A 10,798-nucleotide genomic window follows, 5' to 3' on the forward strand; every position below is an offset into this window, starting at 1 on the left:
ACTATGTAGACATAACCGAGACATGTCTCTGGTCAATAACCAATAGCGGAACCTGGATGCTCATATTGGTTCCTACATATTCTACGAAGATCTTTATCGGTCAAACCGCATAACAACATACGTTGTTCCCTTTGTCATCGGTATGTTACTTGCCCGAGATTCGATCGTCGGTATCTCAATACCTAGCTCAATCTCATTACCGGCAAGTCTCTTTACTCGTTCTGTAATGCATCATCCCGCAACTAGCTCATTAGTTGCATTGCTTGCAAGGCTTATAGTGATGTGCATTACCGAGAGGGCCCAGAGATACCTCTCCGACAATCGGAGTGACAAATCCTATTCTTGATCTATGCCAACTCAACAAGTACCATTGGAGACACCTGTAGATCACCTTTATAATCACCCAGTTACGTTGTGACGTTTGGTAGCACACAAAGTGTTCCTCCGATAATCGGGAGTTGCATAATCTCATAGTCATAGGAACATGTATAAGTCATGAAGAAAGCAATAGCAGTAAACTAAAACGATCAAGTGCTAAGCAAAAAAAATGGGTCAAGTCAATCACATCATTCTACTAATGATGTGATCCCGTTAATCAAATGACAACTCATGTCTATGGCGAGGAAACTCAAGCATCGATCAACGAGCTAGTCAAGTAGAGGCATACTAGTGACACTATGTTTGTCTATGTATTCACACACGTATTATGTTTCCGGTTAATACAATTCTAGCATGAATAATAAACATTTATCATGATATGAGGAAATAAATAATAATTTTATTATTGCCTCTAGGGTATATTTCCTTCAGTCTCCCACTTGCACTAGAGTCAATAATCTAGGTTACACAGTAATGATTCTAACACCCATGGAGTCTTGGTGCTGATCATGTTTTGTTCGTGGAAGAGGCTTAGTCAATGGGTTCGCAACATTCAGATCCGTATGTATCTTGCATATCTCTATGTCTCCCACCTGGACTTGATCCCGGATGGAATTGAAGCGTCTCTTGATGTGCTTGGTTCTCTTGTGAAATCTGGATTCCTTTGCCAAGGCAATTGCACCAGTATTGTCACAAAAGGTTTTCATTGGACCCGATGCACTTGGTATGACACCTAGATAGGATATGAACTCCTTCATCCAGACTCCTTCATTTGCTGCTTCCGAAGCAGCTATGTACTCCGCTTCACATGTAGATCCCGCCATGACGTTTTGTTTAGAACTGCACCAACTGACAGCTCCACCGTTCAATATAAACACGTATCCGGTTTGTGATTTAGAATCGTCTGGATCAGCGTCAAAGCTTGCATCGACGTAACCATTTACAACGAGCTCTTTGTCACCTCCATAAATGAGAAACATATCCTTTGTCCTTTTCAGGTATTTCAGGATGTTCTTGACCGCTATCCAGTGATCCACTCCTGGATTACTTTGGTACCTCCCTGCTAAACTAATAGCAAGGCACACATCAGGTCTGGTACACAGCATTGTATACATGATAGAGCCTATGGCTGAAGCATAGGGAACACTTTTCATTTTATCTCTATCTTCTGCAGTGGTCGGGCATTGAGTCTTACTCAACTTCACACCTTGTAACACAGGCAAGAACCCTTTCTTTGCTTGATCCATTTCGAACCTTTTCAAAACTTTATCAAGGTATGTGCTTTGTGAAAGTCCAATTAAGCGTCTTGATCTATCTCTATAGATCTTGATGCCCAATATATAAGCAGCTTCTCCGAGGTCTTTCATTGAAAAACTTATATTCAAGTATCCTTTTATGCTATCCAGAAATTCTATGTCATTTCCAATCAGAAATATGTCATCCACATATAATATTAGAAATGCTACAGAGCTCCCACTCACTTTCTTGTAAATACAGGCTTCTCCAAAGGTCTGTATAAAACCATATGCTTTGATCACACTATCAAAAGGTTTATTCCAACTCCGAGAGGCTTGCACCAGTCCATAAATTGATCGCTGGAGCTTGCACACTTTGTTAGCTCCCTTTGGATCGACAAAACCTTCTGGTTGCATCATATACAACTCTTCTTCCAGAAATCCATTCAGGAATGCAGTTTTGACATCCATTTGCCAAATATCATAATCATAAAATGCGGCAATTGCTAACATGATTCAGACAGACTTAAGCATCGCTACGGGTGAGAAAGTCTCATCGTAGTCAACTCCTTGGACTTGTCGAAAACATTTCCAACAAGTCGAGCTTTGTAGACAGTAACATTACCGTCAGCGTCAGTCTTCTTCTTTAAGATCCATTTATTCTCGATGGCTTGCCGATCATCGGGCAAGTCAACCAAAGTCCATACTTTGTTCTCATACATGGATCCCATCTCATATTTCATGGCCTCAAGCCATTTTGCGAAATCTGGGCTCACCATCGCTTCTTCATAGTTCATAGGTTCTGTTGGAAATATGACCTAGAGGCAATAATAAATTAGTTCTTATTATTATATTTCATTGTTCATGATAATCATTTATTATCCATGCTAGAATTGTATTGATAGGAAACTCAGATACATGTGTGGATACATAGACAACACCATGTCCCTAGTAAGCCTCTAGTTGACTAGCTCGTTGATCAATAGATGGTTATGGTTTCCTGACCATGGACATTGAATGTCGTTGATAACGAGATCACATCATTATGAGAATGATGTGATGGACAAGACCCAATCCTAAGCCTAGCACAAAGATCGTGTAGTTCGTATGCTAAAGCTTTTCTAATGTTAAGTATCATTTCCTTAGACCATGAGATTGTGCAACTCCCGGATACCGTAGGAATGCTTTGGGTGTACCAAACGTCACAACGTAACTGGGTGGCTATAAAGGTTCACTACAGGTATCTCCGAAAGTGTCTGTTGGGTTGGCACGAATCGAGACTGGGATTTGTCACTCCGTGTAAACGGAGAGGTATCTCTGGGCCCACTCGGCAGGACATCATCATAATGTGCACAATGTGACCAAGGAGTTGATCACGGGATGATGTGTTACGGAACGAGTAAAGATACTTGCCGGTAATGAGATCGAACAAGGTATCGGGATACCGACGATCGAATCTCGGGCAAGTATCGTACCGATGGACAAAGGGAATTGTATACGGGATTGATTGAATCCTTGACATCGTGGTTCATCCGATGAGATCATCGTGGAGCATGTGGGAGCCAACATGGGTATCCAGATCCCGCTGTTGGTTATTGACCGGAGAGATGTCTCGGGCATGTCTGCATGACTCCCGAGTCCGTAGGGTCTACACACTTAAGGTTCGATGACGCTAGGGTTATAGGGAATAGATGTACGTGGTTACCGAATGTTGTTCGGAGTCCCGGATGAGATCCCGGACGTCACGAGGAGTTCTGGAATGGTCTGGAGGTAAAGATTTATATATGGGAAGTCATCATACGGTCACCGGAATAATTCGGGGGTTACCGGTATTGTACCAGGACCACCGGAGGGGTTCCGGGGGTCCACCGGGAGGGTCCACCTTCCCCAGAGGGCCCTATGGGCTGTATGTGGAGAGGGACCAGCCCCTTAGTGGGCTGGGCGCCTCCCCCCTAGGGCCCATGCGCCTAGGGTTTGGGGGAACCCTAAAGGGGGGGGGCCCTTGCCTTGGGGGGCAAGGCAACCCCCCTTGGCCGCCGCCCCCTCCTCAGATTGGATCTGAGGGGGCCGGCCCCCTCTCCCTTGCCCCTATATATATATGGGGGTTGGGAGGGCAGCCGCACCCAAGTTCTGGCGCAGCCCTCCCCCTCTCCCAAGTCCTCCTCTTCTCCTACGGTGCTTGGCGAAGCCCTGCAGGATTACCACGCTCCTCCTTCACCACCATGCCGTCGTGCTGCTGCTGGATGGAGTCTTCCCCAACCTCTCCTTCTCCCCTTGCTGGATCAAGGCGTAGGAGACGTCACCGGGCTGTACGTGTGTTGAACGCGGAGGTGCCGTCCGTTCGGCACTAGGATCATCGGTGATTTGGATCACGACGAGTACGACTCCATCAACCCCGTTCACTTGAACGCTTCCGCTTAGCGATCTACAAGGGTATGTAGATGCACTCCCCTTCCCCTCGTTGCTAGATTACTCCATAGATTGATCTTGGTGATGCGTAGAAATTTTTTAATTTCTGCTACGATCCCCAACAGGTTCATCATGGTCAAGTAACATGACTTCCAGAGCAGGATTACCGTACCACTCTGGTGCAGATCTTACTCTGGTTGACCTACGAGGTTCGGTAGTAACTTGATCTGAAGTTTCATGATCATTATCATTAGCTTCCTCACTAATTGGTGTAGGTGTCACAAGAACTGGTCTCTGTGATGAACTACTTTCCAATAAGGGAGCAGATACAGTTACCTCATCAAGTTCTACTTTCCTCCCACTCACTTCTTTCGAGAGAAACTCCTTCTCTAGAAAGGATCCATTCTTAGCAATGAATGTATTGCCTTCGGATCTGTGATAGAAGGTGTACCCAACAGTCTCCTTTGGGTATCCTATGAAGACACATTTCTCCGATTTGGGTTTGAGCTTATCGGGTTGAAGCTTTTTCACATAAGCATCGCAGCCCCGAACTTTAAGAAATGACAACTTTGGTTTCTTTCCAAACCACAGTTCATAAGGAGTCGTCTCAACGGATTTCGATGGTGCCCTATTTAACGTGAATGCAGCCATCTCTAAAGCATAACCCCAAAACGATAGCGGTAAATCAGTAAGAGACATCATAGATCGCACCATATCTAGTAAAGTATGATTACGACGTTCAGACACACCATTATGCTGTGGTGTTCCGGGTGGCGTGAGTTGCGAAACTATTCCGCATTGTTTCAAATGTAGACCAAACTCGTAACTCAAATATTCTCCTCCACGATCAGATTGTAAAAACTTTATTTTCTTGTTACGATGATTTTCCACTTCACTCTGAAATTCTTTGAACTTTTCAAATGTTTCAGATTTATGTTTCATTAAGTAGATATACCCATATATGCTCAAATCATCTGTGAAGGTGAGAAAATAACGATACCCGCCGCGAGCCTCAATATTCATCGGACCACATACATTAGTATGTATGATTTCCAATAAATCTGTTTCTCGCTCCATTGTTCCGGAGAACGGCGTTTTAGTCATCTTGCCCATGAGGCATGGTTCGCAAGTTCCAAGTGATTCATAATCAAGTGATTTCAGAAGTCCATCAGTATGGAGTTTCTTCATGCGCTTTACACCAATATGACCCAAACAGTAGTGCCACAAATAAGTTGCACTATCATTATCAACTCTGCATCTTTTGGCTTCAACATTATGAATATGTGTATCACTACTATCGAGATTCAACACAAATAGACCACTCTTCAAGGGTGCATGACCATTAAAGATATCACTCATATAAATAGAACAACCATTATTCTCAGATTTAAATGAATAACCGTCTCGAATCAAACAAGATCCAGATATAATGTTCATGCTTAACGCTGGCACCAAATAACAATTATTCAGGTCTAAAACTAATCCCGAAGGTAGATGTAGAGGTAGCATGCCGACGGCGATCACATCGACTTGGAACCATTTCCCACACACATCGTCACCTCGTCCTTAGCCAGTCTTCGCTTAATCCGTAGTCCCTGTTTCGAGTTGCAAATATTAGCAACAGAACCAGTATCAAATACCCAGGTGCTACTGCGAGCTCTAGTAAGGTACACATCAATAACATGTATATCACATATACCTTTGTTCACCTTGCCATCCTTCTTATCCGCCAAATACTTGGGGCAGTTCCGCTTCCAGTGACCAGTCTCTTTGCAGTAGAAGCACTTAGTTTCAGGCTTAGGTCCAGTCTTGGGTTTCTTCTCTTGAGCAACAACTTGTTTGCCGTTCTTTTTGAAGTTCCCCTTTTTCTTCCCTTTACCCTTTTTCTTGAAACTGGTGGTCTTGTTGACCATCAACACTTGATGCTCCTTCTTGATTTCTACCTCTGCCGCTTTTAGCATTGCGAAGAGCTCGGGAATTGTCTTATTCATCCCTTGCATATTATAGTTCATCACGAAGCTCTTGTAGCTTGGTGGCAGTGATTGAAGAACTCTGTCAATGACACTATCAATAGGAAGATTAACTCCCAATTGAGTCAAGTGGTTATGATACCCAGACATTCTGAGTATATGTTCACCGACAGAACTATTCTCCTCCATCTTCCAGCTGTAGAACTTATTGGAGACTTCATATCTCTCAATCCGGGCATTTGCTTGAAATATTAACTTCAACTCCTGAAATATCTCATATGCTCCATGACGTTCAAAACATCGTTGAAGTCCCGGTTCTAAGCCGTAAAGCATGGCACACTGAACTATCGAGTAGTCATCAGCTTTACTATGCCAGACGTTCTTAACGTCATCAGCAGCATCTGCAGCAGGCCTGGCACCTAGCGGTGCTTCCAGGACAGAATTCTTCTGTGCAACAATGAGGATAATCCTCAAGTTACGGACCCAGTCCGTGTAATTGCTACCATCATCTTTCAACTTTGCTTTCTCAAGGAACACATTAAAATTCAACGGAACAACTACACGGGCCATCTATCTACAATAACATAGACAAGCAAAATACTATCAGGTACTAAGTTCATGATAAATTTAAGTTCAATTAATCATATTACTTAAGAACTCCCACTTAGATAGACATCCCTCTAATCATCTAAGTGATCACGTGATCCATATCAACTAAACCATAACCGATCATCATGTGAGATGGAGTAGTTTTCAATGGTGAACATCTCTATGTTGATCATATCTACTATATGATTCACGCTCGACCTTTCGGTCTGAGTGTTCCGAGGCCATATCTGCATACGCTAGGCTCGTCAAGTTTAACCCGAGTATTCTGCGTGTGCAAAACTGTCTTACACCCGTTGTAGATGAACGTTGAGCTTATCACACCCGATCATCACGTGGTGTCTCGGCACGACGAACTTTGGCAACGGTGCATACTTAGGGAGAACACTTTTTACCTTGAAATTTAGTGAGAGATCATCTTATAATGCTACCGTCAAACAAAGCAAAATAAGATGCATAAAGGATAAACTTCATATGCAATCATTATAAGTGATATGATATGGCCATCATCATCTTGTGCCTTTGATCTCCATCTCCAAAGCACCGTTATGATCACCATCATCACCAGCACGACACCTTGATCTTCATCGTAGCATCATTGTCGTCTCACCATCTATTGCTTCTACGACTATCGCTACCACTTAGTGATAAAGTAAAGCAATTACAGGGCGATTGCATTGCATACAATAAAGCGACAACCATATGGCTCCTGCCAGTTGCCGATAACTCCGTTACAAAACACGGCCATCTCATACAATAAATATAGCATCATGTCTTGACCATATCACATCACAACATGCCCTGCAAAAACAAGTTAGACGTCCTCTACTTTGTTGTTGCAAGTTTTTATGTGGCTGCTATGGGCTGAGCAAGAACCGTTCTTACCTACGCATCAAAACCACAATGATAGTTCATGAAGTTAGTGATGTTTTAACCTTCACAAGGACCGGGCGTAGCCACACTCGGTTCAACTAAAGTTAGAGAAACTGACACCTGCCAGCCACCTGTGTGCAAAGCACGTCGGTAGAACCAGTCTCGCTTAAGTGTACGCGTAATGTTGGTCCGGGCCGCTTCATCCAACAATACTGCCGAACCAAAGTATGACATGCTGGTAAGCAGTATGACTTGTATCGCCCACAACTTACTTGTGTTCTACTCGTGCATATAACATCTACGCATAAACCTGGCTCGGATACCATTGTTGGGGAACATAGTAATTTCAAAAAAATTCCTACGCACACGCAAGATCATGGTGATGCATAGCAACGAGAGGGGAGAGTGTCATCCACGTACCCTCGTAGACCATTAAGCAGAAGCGTTATGACACCGCGGTTGATGTAGTCGTACGTCTTCACGATCGACTGATCCTCAGTACCGAACGTACGGCACCTCCGCGTTCAGCACACGTTCAGCTCGGTGACGTCCCGCGAACTCACGATCCAGTAGAGCTCGAGGGAGAGTTTCTCATCACGACGGTGTGGTGACGATGTTGATGAAGATACCATCGCAGGACTTCGCCTAAGCACCGCTACAGTATGACCAAGGTGGATTATGGTGGAGGGGGGCACCGCACATGGCTGAGAGAGATCAATGATCAACTTGTGTGTTCTAGGGTGCCCCCTGCCCCCGTATATAAAGGAGCAAGGGGGGGGGAGGCCGGCCGGCCCTGTAGGGCGCTCCAGGAGGAGGAGTCCTCCTCCTAGTAGGAGTAGGACTCCCCTCTTTCCTACTCCTACTAGGAGGGGGAAAGGAAGGGGGAGAAGGAGAAGGAAAGGGGGGCGCCCCCCCTTCCTAGTCCAATTCGGACCAGAGGAGGAGGGGGGCGTGCCCTGCCCTGGCTGGCCCCTATATCTCTCCACTAGGGCCCAATAAGGCCCATTAACCCCCGGGGGGTTCTGGTAACCCCTCCGTCACTCCGGTAAAATCCCGATCTCACCCGGAACTCTTCCGATGTCCAAATGTAGGCTTCCAATATATCAATCTTTATGTCTCGACCATTTTGAGACTCCTCGTCATGTCCGTGATCATATGCGGGACTCCAAACTACCTTCGGTACATCAAAACATATAAACTCAAAATACTCATCGTCACCGAACTTTAAGCGTGCGGACCCTATGGGTTCGAGAACTATGTAGACATAACCGAGACATGTCTCCGGTCAATAACCAATAGCGGAACCTGGATGCTCATATTGGTTCCTACATATTCTACGGAGATCTTTATCGGTCAAACCGCATAACAACATACGTTGTTCCCTTTGTCATCGGTATGTTACTTGCCCGAGATTCGATCGTCGGTATCTCAATACCTAGCTCAATCTCGTTACCAGCAAGTCTCTTTACTCGTTCTGTAACGCATCATCCTGCAACTAGCTCATTAGTTGCATTGCTTGCAAGGCTTATAGTGATGTGCATTACCGAGAGGGCCCAGAGTGTAACACCCCGGATGTAACTTTCCCAATTTGCACTCCAACTCTTGCCGTTTCCGGAGTTAAGTTATTTTATTTTCTCGGGTTCGGGTTTTTGTCTCCGTGTGTTGTTATCGTTGTCATGCATCTCATATCATGTCATCATGTGCATTGCATTTGCATACGTGTTCATCTCATGCATTCGAGCATTTTCCCCGTTGTCCGTTTTGCATTCCGGCGCTTCGTTCTCCTTCGGTGGTCATTTCTACCTTTCTTTCATGTGTGGGGATTAAACATTTCCGGATTGGACCGAGACTTGCCAAGCGGCCTTTGTTTACTACCGGTGGACCGCCTGTCAAGTTTCGTATCATTTGGACTTCGTTTGATACTCCAACGGTTAACCGAGGGACCGAATAGGCCTCGTGTGTGTTGCAGCCCAACACCCCTCCAATTTGGCCCAAAACCCACCTAAACCTGCTTCATCATCTAGAGCGTTCGATCACGATCGCGTGGCCGAAAACCGCACCTCATTTGGACTCTCCTAGCTCCCTCTACCTATATTTAAGTCCCCTCCCGAAATTCGCGGATCTTCCCCTTCCTCTAACCCTAAAAATCGTCTCCGCGCGGCCGGACATTGTCCGCACCGCGCCGGACGCCCCGCCGCCGCAGCCCCAGACCAGTAGGCAAGCGCCACGTGGCCCATCGGGCGTCCGCCGTCGCCGCGGCCCGGGAAGCCCGCTTCGGGCCCTCGAGCCCATCGCCCGCGCGCCGCCCTCATCGCGTCTGGCCGCAGCACTCCGCCGCCCGCTCCCTCCTCTACTTCGGTCAGCATCGGTCGGCGCCGCCGCGGGCCACCGCGCCGACCATCGCTGGACTTCGCCACCAAGACCTCCGCTGCCGCCCGGAGCTTCCTCGTCGCCGGCGCGCTCCGGATCCGGCGGGATCCAGCCCTCTCCGACGCCCCTCGTCCTCCCCTCGCCGGATCGAGCTCACTGCCTCGCCGGAGACCTTGAGTTTCTTTGTCGCTACAGTGCCCCGACCGCGCCTCGATCCGCGTGCTCAGATCTGATTCGGTTGCTACAGTAACCCTAGGTCATTTTTTTCGTCCAAGTCCCTAATTTCCAGATCCATGTGCTCCTGTTCATGGCCTCATAACTTTTCATCCGTAACTCCGATTCATGCATATAGCATATCAAAATGTTCACTTCAGAGAGTACATCATTTCATTCCATTGCATCATTTTCATTCGAGGTCATCTTGATGCCCGAAATGCTGTTAGAAGAGGGCTACTTGAGTTAATTGTCAGATCTGCTACTCCATTTAGAGATTTGTCATTTTTGCCATGATTATTGTGTGCATGATATGCCATGATGCTCTACATATGTTTTGTTAAGGGTTTTGTCATCTTTCCAGAGGTGCAACCCATGTATTTTTGTGATGTGTGTGGTCACTAATGCAATCTTTCAAAGTGGTGCACTTGGTAATTCTGTTTTCAGGGACTTAGCATTTCCACTAAGTCCTTGAGCTGTTTAGTTCATGTTGTCATATGTTCATGTTGTTTCCTAGTGATCCGTGCCTCTTTTGAGGATGGTCAGTAAGGATGTTTTGTTAATCTTGCAGTGCTCTATCCATCCATGTCTTTGTTTGCAATTATGGAGCAGCCTAGCTTGAGTCAATCGAGCTCTACTTTTGCTACTTTGTGAATCTGGGCAGATTGTCAACTTGTTTGCAATTTTGCCGATGATGTTGTAGTTGATCCGTGCATGCTATGCTATTGTTCTTGCCATGTCTAG

Source organism: Triticum dicoccoides, chromosome 6A (genome assembly GCF_002162155.2).
Source record: "Triticum dicoccoides isolate Atlit2015 ecotype Zavitan chromosome 6A, WEW_v2.0, whole genome shotgun sequence".
In the NCBI taxonomy this organism is placed as follows: domain Eukaryota; kingdom Viridiplantae; phylum Streptophyta; class Magnoliopsida; order Poales; family Poaceae; genus Triticum; species Triticum dicoccoides.